General features: G+C 42.6%; 1 pseudogene; it reads left to right on the plus strand.

Annotated features, from left to right (window-relative positions):
- Positions 1–6045: 6045 nt before the first annotated feature.
- LOC115845499 (mitogen-activated protein kinase 6 pseudogene) lies at positions 6046–8609 on the plus strand (annotated as a pseudogene).
- Positions 8610–12127: the final 3518 nt, after the last annotated feature.

The raw sequence follows: 12127 nt of genomic DNA on the forward strand, positions 1-12127 counted from the left end.
CACAAACACAATATCAATTTAGCAATCAGAATGTCCAGTCAAGCTACAAATCAAAACTCCAAGCCTGATTTGGGTTTAGACCTTCTCCCCTGGCCCTGCCTGGTACTGCTTCAGCCTGGCAGCCCCACTGCTGCCCTGGAGATGGTAGCGGGGGTAGCGCCTCTCCTTTTCCTCCCCTCTCCCACACATGGGGCCAAGGGGGCTGGGTAGAGACAGGGAAAGGAGAGGAGGGTCTCACTTGACCTGCCGCCATCCTGGCTGGCTCTGAGCTCTCTGTGCCCAGCAGACATTTAAAGCTGCCCCTGGGCTTCCCTGGTGGCACAGTGGTTGAGAGTCCGCCTGCCGATGTAGGGGACACGGGTTCGTGCCCCGGTCCAGGAGGATCCCACATGCCGCGGAGCGGCTGGGCCCGTGAGCCATGGCTGCTGAGCCTGCGCGTCCGGAGCCTGTGCTCTGCAACGGGAGAGGCCACAACAGTGAGAGGCCACAACAGTGAGAGGCCCGCGTACTGCAAAAGTAAATAAATAAATAAAAAGTAAAAAAATAAAGCTGCCCCTTTCTGTCATGGGACGCTGTTGCGGGCTCATGGTAATGGCCATTGTGCCAGCCCTTCTTGACCTTGATGGATGCAAGGGGGTCTCTTCCTGGGAGTCCCTAGCAACTCCTTCCTCAGCCCGTAGGCATCTAACATCGAATTCTAGCTTCTTGCTGAAGGTCCTATGGGACAGGGCCCAAGATGGCCCCTTATATGTGCTCTCTGCCCATGCTGGTTCATGGGAAATACTCAAGCGGACTTTGCCCTGAAGCACCTGGGCGTGTGGCCTGACCTCAGCACACCCACACTCTCTGGCTTCTTCACCAGTGTAGCTGGGCAGCCCATTTCTCCCAGCCTCTAGATGTCTCTGCTTACATCGGACCACAAGGCCCCCACAGGGGTCACATGTTAGCCTCTCCACATAGTCACCTCCTGCAGAAGAGTGCCCATTACCCCATTCTACCCTTCCCAGAAGATGGCCCCCAAACGAGTCCGTGCTCCTCTTCCCATCATAGGAAAACATGGGTGAAAGTGGAAGTAATCATACATACAGGGTTTTTGTTTTTGTTTTTGTTTTGCAGTACGCGGGCCTCTCACTGTTGTGGCCTCTCCCATTGCGGAGCACAGGCTCCGGACGCGCAGGCTCAGCGGCCATGGCTCACGGGCCCAGCCACTCTGTGGCATGTGGGATCTTCCCGGACTGGGGCACGAACCCGCGTCCCCTGCATCGTCAGGCGGACTCTCAACCACTGCGCCACCAGGGAAGCCCCCCATACAGGGGTTTTGAGTGACCGCGGCCAAATTTTATCAGTTGTGAACTTTGGACTGTGCTCTTGAAAAGTGATCACTAGCTGTCACGGCAGAACCTTCTAGAAACATTGGACAAGTCACATCCACCTCCCTGAGCCTCAGCTTTCTCATATCTTCGTGGAGGTGACAATACCTACCTAACTGGCCTGTTGTGAAGGCTGAGTGATGTCGTGAATCTCCAAAGCGCTGCCGGATCTGACTCTGGGTCCACAGTCACGGACCAGCAACTCCATCTTCGAGGGACTGTTTCTATGTGATTTTGCCTCCCTGGGTCTCAGTTTTCTCACCTGTCAAGTGTTACTTGTGAGAGCCCCTATCCAATAGAATCTTTGCGAGGTTAGTTGGGTGAATACTTATGAAGTGCTTGGCACAGTGCCTGGTATTTGGTAAGAACTCGGTCCTTCTGGGTGTAAATAATACAGTGAGGCTGAGCCGGACAGGCTCTTCGGGTGGTACTGGGGGCAGGGGGTGTGATGTCTCCATCCCTCCTGGTCCCCTCACCATTCCAGGCCCTGTTAGGGAAGTGCTTCAGCCCAGTTGCCTATGCCTCCAAGCAGTCACGCTGACTCAGGTTAGAAAATCAATGTGTGACCAGAAAAACACAGCTGGGTTCTCACCTCTTCTGGGAAATCCACACAGCCAGCCCACGGCACGTCTTTATTTCAAGTCAGAGAGGTGACCAGCTCTATTCTGGGTCCTGATTCCGAGGCTCTTATGAGCAAAAAGCTTGGCGCACAGAGAAACCGAAGTCCCTGGCTCACGGGGCCCACAGATCACGAGCTTCGCACGACTCCCTGATGGGGTCAGGCGTATCTGGCACCCGCCAAGCCCCTGACTTCTCCCAGCCCCGGTCTGGATAATTCTTAAGCCAAGTCAGGCACTGGATGGCTGGTTGGGCAACCCATGACCTCAGACTGGGTCAGATCCATCTGGTGAGCATCCGGTTAAGAGCAGGGAACATTTCGTCCTTCAGATTGACAGGGCCAAAGAGTATGAACCCTCCCCAACCATGATTCAAACCCATGACACGGCCATTTACTTTGGGCAAGTTCCTTCACGCCTCTGAGTTCTCATCTGTCAAATGCAGGCTAACGAGCATCTGCACCTTCTAGGACTGTTGTGAGATTCAGGTAATGAGTGTCAAGGGATGGCACAGACATTGGCAGGCATTCTATAAGGGGGGTGGAGGGTTAGTATCACAAACAGGGGCACTGGGCACCTATAGAAAATAGTAAGAGCCACTGGGGAGCCAGACTGCCTGGGTTCAAAACCAGGCTACTCTCACCTTCTGTGTGGCCACGGAAAACCTTTCTGAGTCTCAGTTTTCATCTCTGTAAAATGGGAATAATAATAATAGGGTTATGAGGAGTCAGTTAGATTAGATATACTGGGAACAGTGCCTGGCACATAATAATCACTTAATAAGCATTAACTACTTTTGATTAGTCACACAAGTTAGTCATGGCACTGAAATCAGACCGGTAAGGGTGTTTGACAGGATTAACAGGGACCGGAACTCATATTTAGTGAGTACCTACTATGTAGCTGGTGCTCCCAGAAGCCATATATTCATAGATGTGTATACGTACACACATCCACAAACACACAGTGAGGTAGGTGCTTATGTTTTCATTTTTAAAACCTTTATATTGTAAAACAAACTACAGATGCAGAAAATCATACAAATTAAAATTGTGGCTTAGTGAGTTATCTCAAGGGAAACACCCTTGTACTTACCACCCCATCACAACATAGAACTTTGCAGCCACCCCAGAGGCGCTTCCATGTACCCAATCCCAGTCATAGCCCCTCCCTCCCCACAAAAGTAACCACTTACCTGACTTTTATAGTAATTTTATCCTTGCATTTAAAAAAAATTTATTAATTTATTTATTTTTGACTGCGTTGGGTCTTCGTCGCTTTCGCTAGTTGCTGCGAGCGGGGGCTACTCTTTGTTGTGGTGTGTGGGCTTCTCATTGCGGTGGCTTCTCTTGTTGTGGAGCACGGGCTCTAGGCGTGCGGGCTTCAGCAGTTGTGGCTCGCGGGCTGTAGGGCACAGGCTCAGTAGTTGTGGCGCATGGGCTTAGCTGCTCTGCGATATGTGGGTCTTCAAGGACCAGGGCTCGAACCCGGTCTGCTACAGTGGCAGGCAGATTCCTAACCACTGCGCCACCAGGGAAGTCCCTACCCTTGCATTTCTAAGTGGTTTAATCATCCAAGTGTGCATCCCTAGACATTAAAGTTTAGTTTTGCCCATTTTAAAAAAATCTGATATGTTTTTAGGCCTCTTTTAATCCAAAGTTTCCGTCTATATCTCTTTCTTTCCCTTGCAGTTTATCTGTTGAAGAACTGAGGCTGATTGACCTGGACAGTTTCTCAAAGTCTGGATTTTGTCAATTGCATCCTCATACTACAGCTCAGGATGGCCCTTTGACCTCTTCATTTCCTGCAAATTAGCAGCTGGATCAGACCTAGGTTCCATCCTGTTGGCATGATTTCAGGCAGCTCTGTGTTCTTTTATTGAGAAGCACATAGATGGCTGGAGTTTTGCTCTTTTCTTGATGTTAGCTGCTGTTGTGTACAATGGCTAAGATATATTAATACATTGCAGGTTGCAAAATGACAATATTGCATCATTTTTTTCCTGTATTAGTGGTAATAAATTCATAAGAAGATGCTTTTCTTAATCTATGACTGTTTACCCAGTGGTAGAGTTTGCACGGGGAAAAGCAATGCCATCCTCAGAAGGTAAGCAATTAGTGTTTTTGCCAAATATTATGAACTCAGGGACTGAAACATACTTGATGAGTTTCAGTCGATTGCAGTTATTGTCTTTGTTGCAGCTGAAATTGTCCCATCTTCAGGTTGGTTTCTGAGTCCTTTGGATGTGACCCTAGGGCCTTTGATAGCTTCCTTGTTGTCTGATATGACAAGATATTCCAGGCTTATCTTGTATATTTCCTGCTGCTGACCTAGAATCAGCAGTTTCTCCAGGATGTCCTTTTATTTTTTTAAATAGAAAATGGCATTTCAAAACTAGAATCTGAGTGGTAGGTACTACTAGAATAGTCATTGCTTCTATGCCTTTCTAGTGGATAGAACTAGGTATTTTATATCTATAAATATTTATATATAAATATATACATATATAAAATATAACCACATATGTATATGTATACAAATATACATATATATGTATACACATATAAAAATATGTATATATGTATACATACATATGTATGTTTTATGTATGTATATATATTTATATGTATGTGTGTATATACATACATAGTATGCATTTCTTTTTTTAAAAAAGGCACCTCTTGAACTCATACTGATTTTTCCAATGCAAATACAGCATTACAGGGCTTTTAATTAACCTCTTCTATATTACATCTGTATGTCCTTTCCCTCCACACTTAGAATATTTGATTTTCAAGGACACAGGAGATGATAAAATTGAAAGATTCTATAATTACTGATTTGCTTTAGCCCACTTTACACATACAACAGTCTTAGAATAACTAGTAAAACTACCACTGTCAATTAGAATATTGAAAATGGATACAAAAAATTTTGATACACCGTTTCCATTCTCTACCACTCTGAGGGACTGTACTACAGCTACACTGTTAGAGCATATAGGCATTACATGCTTTATTGTCTCTCTTTTTACCATCATTTAGCTTTAGTTCTACCAATAGATATATATTGAATGCTTAACCATTCCTGAAGCTCACTCTCTAGTAGACTCTTCAGAAAGGGCTCATGGAGAAAGTACTCCCTGAGTGCTTTCAGGTTGATAATAGTTCTTTACAGAAAGTCAGTTTTGCTGGATATAAAATCTTTGACTCATACTTTCTTTCTTTGAGTATCTTGAATATATTACACCATTTGTTTCTGGCAGAAAGCACTGCTGATGAAGGGTCTGATTATAACCTCATAATAAAATCTTTTTGTCTAGATGCCCAAGATGCCTAAAGAATTTTTCTTGGTTACATGGCAGTGACTACAGCAAAGAGAGAGCCACGGAAATGCCGCTGCTGGCAGCACAGCCGGAGACCCGAGCCGACACTGGGGGCTGTCCGTGGGCCCCCGCACTCCCTAGATGAGTCGGCAAGTCCCATTGTATCAGAGTAAGATGGACCTTAGCTCTGATTGTGATTGTGGTGAGCTGGAGCCACCTGATCACTAACAAAAGACATCTGTTAACCAACAGCCACCAGGGCTTCCTGTTGAAATATACAGCAACAAAGGAAGAAAAGAAGCAAAAGGGAAACAGTGCTTACCAGCACCTTAGAGTGATGCTGGCTGCTCAGGACCAGTCCATCACTGAATGTATCTGCCCTGTGAGGAGAATGTTCATAGAAGCCTGTTGTGTGCATATTTATTCACATTTTTGTTAAATGTTAAATCCTTCAGCACAGTAAATCTGAGTGCATAGTAGGTCATTTCGTTCCGTTTGAGTTTCTTGAGTGTTTTCTTTAAATATCTGCAAAGTTGCTGCCCCTTTCTTGAACTATGAGTACTGCAATCTTTTTCATTCTCAGTATGAGTAGAGCTATTGGAGCTTTAAATCTAAGGGGAACTCAACAGGCCTGGTTGGCATATGCAACGAAACCATCTTGCTGTGGAAGCAAAATTAATTTTTTTCTACATTTTTGAAAGATCTTTCCTTTTGAGGCCACTTTTCTTCCTTATTTACACAAGTTCAACAATTCAGAAGGAAAAGGCAATAATAAGGGTTTCAAAATGGCAGAGAAATTTGAAAGTCTCATGAACATTCATGGTTTTGATCTGGGCTCTAGGTATATGGACTTAAAACCATTGGGTTGTGGAGGCAATGGCTTGGTTTTTTCTGCTGTAGACAATGACTGTGACAAAATGACTGTGACGTCAAGAAAATTGTCCTTACTGATCCCCAGAGTGTCAAACATGCTCTACGTGAAATCAAAATTATTAGAAGACTTGACCATGATAACATTGTGAAGGTGTTTGAAATTCTTGGTCCTAGTGGAAGCCAGTTAACAGATGTTGTGGGGTCTTACCAAGCTGAACAGTGTTTACACTGTTCAGGAGTACATGGAGACAGACTTGGCTAATGTGCTGGAGCAGGGCCCGTTACTGGAAGAGCATGCCAGGCTTTTCATCAGCTGTAGCATCAGCTGCTACGTGGGCTCAAATATATTCACTCAGCAAACGTACTGCACAGAGATCTCAAACCAGCTAATCTTTTCATCAATACTGAAGACTTGGTGCTGAAGATAGGCGGCTTTGGTCTTGCACGGATCATAGATCCCCATTGTTCCCATAAGGGTCATCTTTCTGAAGGATTGGTTACTAAATGGTACAGATCTCCACGTCTTTTACTTTCTCCTAATAATTATACTAAAGCCATTGACATGTGGGTGGCAGGCTGCATCTTTGCTGAAATACTGACTGGTAAAACCCTCTTTGCAGGTGCCCATGAACTTGAACAGATGTAGCTGATTTTAGAGTCTATTCCTGTTGTACATGAGGAAGATTGACAGGAGCTTCTCAGCATAATTCCAGTTTACATTAGAAATGACATGACTGAGCCACACAAACCTTTAACTCAGCTGCTTCTGGGAATTAGTCAAGAAGCACTGGATTTCCTGGGACAAATTTTGACATTTAGTTCCATGGATCGGTTGACAGCAGAAGAAGCGCTTTCCCATCCTTACATGAGCATTTATTCTTTTCCAATGGATGAGCCAATTTCAAGTCATCCTTTTCGTATTGAAGATGAAGTTGATGATATTTTGCTTACGGATGAAACTCATAGTCACATTTATAACTGGGAAAGGTACCATGATTGTCAATTTCCAGAGCATGATTGGCCTATACGTAACAACTTTGATATTGATGAAGTTCAGCTTGACCCAAGAGCTCTGTGCCATGTCACTGATGAAGAAGAAGTACAAGTCGATCCTTGAAAATATTTGGATGGAGATTGTGAGAAGCATTTGGAGGATCCTGCTTTTGACACCAGTTACTCTACTGAGCCTTGTTGGCAATACCCAGATCATCATGAAAACAAATATTGTGATCTGGAGCGTAGCCATATTTGTGACTACAAAACGAGGTCATCATCACATTTAGATAACTTAGTCTGGAGAGAGAGGGAAGTTAATCATTACTATGAACCCAAGCTTATTATAGATCTTTCCAATTGGAAAGAACAAAGCAAAGAAAAATCTGATAAGAAAGGCAAGTCAAAATGTGAAAGGAATGGATTGGTTAAAGCCCAGATAGCTCTAGAGGAAGCATCGCAGCAACTGGCTGAAAAAGAAAGGGAAAAGAATCAGGGATTTGACTTTGATTCCTTTATTGCAGGAACTATTCAACTTAGTTCACAACATGAGCCTACTGATGTTGTTGACAAATTAAATGACTTGACTAGCTCAGTGTCCCAACTAGAATTGAAAAGTTTGATATCAAAGTCAGTAAGCCGAGAAAAACAGGAAAAAGGAATGGCCAATTTGGCTCAATTAGAAGGCTTGTACCAGTCTTCTTGGGATAGCCAGTTCGTGGGTGGTGGGGAGGACTGTTTCCTCATAAATCAGTTTTGTTGTGAGGTAAAGAAGGATGAGCAAATTGAAAAGGAAAACACTTACACCAGTTACCTGGACAAGTTCTTTAGCAGGAAAGGGGATACTGAAATGCTAGAAACTGAGCTGGTAGAGGATGGGAAGCTTGGGGAGAGAGGAAATGAGGAAGGATTTCTGAACAGCAGTGGGGAGTTCCTCTTTAACAAGGAGCTTGAATCCATAGGCATCCCACAGTTTCACAGTCCAGTTGGGTCACCACTTAAGTCAACACAGGCCACATTAACACCTTCTGCTATGAAATCTTCCCCTCAGATTCCTCATAAAACATGCAGCAGCATTCTGAAACATCTGAACTAAAACACTCAGCAGACATTTCTTTTTGTATTCTTCATGAAATGTGTTTTGTCTTCTTTATTACTAATGTTTAAGTCATTTTTTAACTTGAATCAGATGGTGTCATTTAGAAAGGATTTTTTCTTGGTTTTTAGAATCCGGACTTTTTTCCTACATGTGAGATGGTTTTCATTTTAACTGGCATGTCGTTTGCACACAAAAATAAAGAATAGAGCAAAATAATGCAATGCAGGAGGAGACAAAAGAAATGCACTAAGACAAGTAAAAAACATTCTCTCATAGAACAATGATCTGTTTTACAGGAAACAAAAATCTTGCCTTGAATTTACACAGTGAGACTGTACATAATTGCATGAAAATATTTTTTTCCTAAAACATTTTTCATTCATGAGTATTTTCAAGTTTTTCATACTGTACACATTTCTTAAAAACACATGATACCAGCAGCAACTGGAAATGACTGCCAAATTTGGTACACGTATTATCTACCTCAAGGTAACAAAAGTATGTGGCAAAACATATACCACCCATAGTGCTTCACAATATGCACTTCTATTAGGCCAACTTTTATTGTAGTAAACTATTCTTAATAAGATTCACTCACCATTTATAAATGTTCTGGTATGCATTCTTTATAGTGAAGTGTTACTACATCACATCTTATTTATTTTAGCAAATCAATATATTTTCTGTATTTAATTATAAAAAGTTAACTTAGTTTTTGAAATTTATTTGCAAATACACTTTTTCCATTTGGCACTATGGTTTGTTGCCTACTTAGCGGAATATATAATGTCAGCTTATCCTAAGGCTGTTCATGTACTTAATTTACTTAAGTATTCATTTTAACTAAAGCGCTCACCGCATATAGGAATTTGTAATTTGGAGGTGCTTGATCTATCTACAAAGAAAAATTAGGAATTACTTTATTATAAAATGCTCCTAGAAATCTTAATTATGTTTATTTAAAAAAAACTGTAATGTTAGATCTGTGTGCATGGAAGTAATTAAGGTACATCATTATTGTAGTTTAAAAGTTGTACATGAGGAGCTTCCCTGGTGGTGCAGTGGTTAAGAATCTGCCTGCCAATGCAGGGGACACGGGTTCAAGCCCTGGTCCAGGAAGATCCCACATGCTGCAGAGCAACTAAGCCCATGTGCCACAACTACTGAGCCCACGTGCTGCAACTACTGAAGCCCGGGCGCCTAGAGCCCGTGCTCCACAACAAGAGAAGCCACCGCAGTGAGAAGTCCGAGCACCACAAAGAAGAGTAGCCCCCGCTCGCTACAACTAGAGAAAGCCTGCGCTCAGCAAAAAAGATCCAACGCAGCAAAAAATAAATAAAAATAAAAATAAATAAATGTATGGAAAAAAAAGAAGTAGTCATGCATTAAATACTAATATGGAATGATCACCACGATGTATTTTTTTAAAAAGTTGTACATAAAATTTTTTTCTTTTCTCTTTAAAAACTAGTCATTTTACCAAACTATGTCGTTTTTTAAAATTTATTTAATTAATTAATTAATTTATGGCTGTGGTGGGTCTTCATTGCTGTGCGCGGGCTTCTCATTGCGGTGGCTTCTCTTGTTGCGGAGCACGGGCTCTAGGTGTGTGGGTTTCAGTAGTTGTGGCATGTGGGCTCAGTAGTTGTGGTGCATGGGCTTAGTTGGTCCATGGCATGTGGGGTCTTCCTGGACCAGGGCTCGAACCCATGTCCCCTGCACTGGCGGGTGGATTCTTAACCATTGCGCCACCAGGAAAGTCCCTAAACTATGTCTTGATACTGGTCATTCTGGGTCGTTGATGTATTCCCTTGCTTTGATTTTTTTTTTTCCCTTCAGTGACTCCTGTTATTCATATGTTGGATTTTCATTGCCCATCTTTAATATATGTCACTTCGTCTCAAATTCTTTCATTTTTAATTTTCATTTTTACAAATTACCCTCTTTTTCCTATTTATCTCAAAACACTATTTGCTGATTTTATTTTTGCCCTTATATTCCATTTAGTTTAGTTTTCATTTTTTAAAATAGTTTTTCTTTTATCTTTAGTTCTTGCACAAGATATCACCCCTTTTCTGGATTTTTATAATCCTGATTTATGTTGTTCTTTTTTTGTCATATCACTTTGTGAATATCTTTAGCCTGTTTTAATCTTTTTTTAAAAATGTCTTTTTGGAATGCTTTCACTGTCTGTAGGCATGTTATTTTCCTCTTTATTCTCTCTCCCTCTGTCTCGCTCTTTCATAGTAAATTTTGTATTCCTAGGATTTGACTTTGATACTTTTCCATTGCTTGTTTTAATGTGAGATTGTTTTTTCTGAACACTGAGAAGGAGGCTTAGTTACATATTGTTAAAAAAAAACAAAAAACTATGGTCTGTTCTCTGAGGTTTTTCTGGCTCGGCTCTGTACCCTGTCCCCACTTTCTTTTTTTATTTTATTTTATACTGGGATATAGTTGATTAACAATGTTGTGTTAGTTCCAGGTGTACAGAACAGTGATTCAGTTATATATTCATATACATCTGTTCTTTTTCAAATTCTTTTCCCATTTAGGTTGTTACATAATATTGAGCAGAATTCCCTGTGTTATACAGTAGGTCCTTGTTGGTTATCCATTTTAAATATAGCAGTGCATACATGTCAATCCTGAACTCCCTAACTGTCCCTCCCCTCCACACTTCCCCCTGCCCCCACTTTCATCTAGCCCTTTCTTTCATGTCTGCTTTCCTTATTCTGCTAAGTTTTGATTCCCTTCCCTATCGTTTCTCCTCAGCACAGGACCTGCCTGGAAGACTTGGTGGTTATTTCAAGAATTCAAAGGTGAGCTTACCTGGTGGCGCAGTAGCTGAGAGTCCGCCTGCTGAAGCAGGGGACACGGGTTTGTGCCCCGGTCCGGAAAGATCCCACATGCCGTGGAGCGGCTGGGCCCGTGAGCCATGGCTGTTGAGCCTGCGCGTCCAGGGCCTGTGCTCCGCGACGGGAGAGGCCACAACAGTGAGAGGCCCACATACCGAAAAAAAAAAAAAAAAGAATTCAAAGGAGTTAAACTCCATTAGCCCTTAGGCCTTATGGCAGGGCCCTTGCCCTCACCCACGATAGGAGCTGGCACAGTCCTTTCCAGTGTCAGCCGCTGTTCTCAGATTGCCCCGCCATGGGGCATGGGGCAGGCAGGAAGATCAGAGTCAGCAGTAGATATGACACCAGAAGTAAGAGGTTAAAGCAATTCAAGGAAGGGATCATGATTTATGGAATGCAAGTGGCCTCTGGAAGCTAAAAAGGCAAGGAAATGCATTCCCCCCCCCCCACACTGAAGTCCCCAGAGAGAATGCATCCTTGCCAGCACCTTGACTTCAGACTTCTGACCTGCAGAACTATAAAATAAATTTGTGTTGTTTCAAGCCACTAAGTTTGTAATAATTTATTACAGCAGCAATATGAAACTAATACATAGATTTAGGGAAAAAAATCGAACATAAACACAGGATGTCCAGGAATTCCCTGGTGGTCCAGTGGTTAGGACTCCGTGCTCTCATTGCCGAGGGCCGAAGTTCAATCCCTGGTTGGGGAACTAAAATCCCACAAGCTGCGTGGTGTGGCCAAAACAATTTTTAAAATTAAAAAACCCCAAAAAGACCGCAGGATGCCCAGTTAAATTTGAATTTCTAATAGACAACAATTTTTTGGTATAAGTACATCCTAAAAGTTGCATACTTAAAAAGAAATTATTGTTTGTATGAAATTCAAATTTAACTGAGTCTTCTGTACTTTATCTTAGAAGTGATAGAGCCAGAGCAGGAGTGAAACCCAGGATCCTCCACCCCTACCCCCAGCCCATCTAACATCTGGCA

Source organism: Globicephala melas, chromosome 15, assembly GCF_963455315.2.
Source record: "Globicephala melas chromosome 15, mGloMel1.2, whole genome shotgun sequence".
NCBI lineage: Eukaryota > Metazoa > Chordata > Mammalia > Artiodactyla > Delphinidae > Globicephala > Globicephala melas.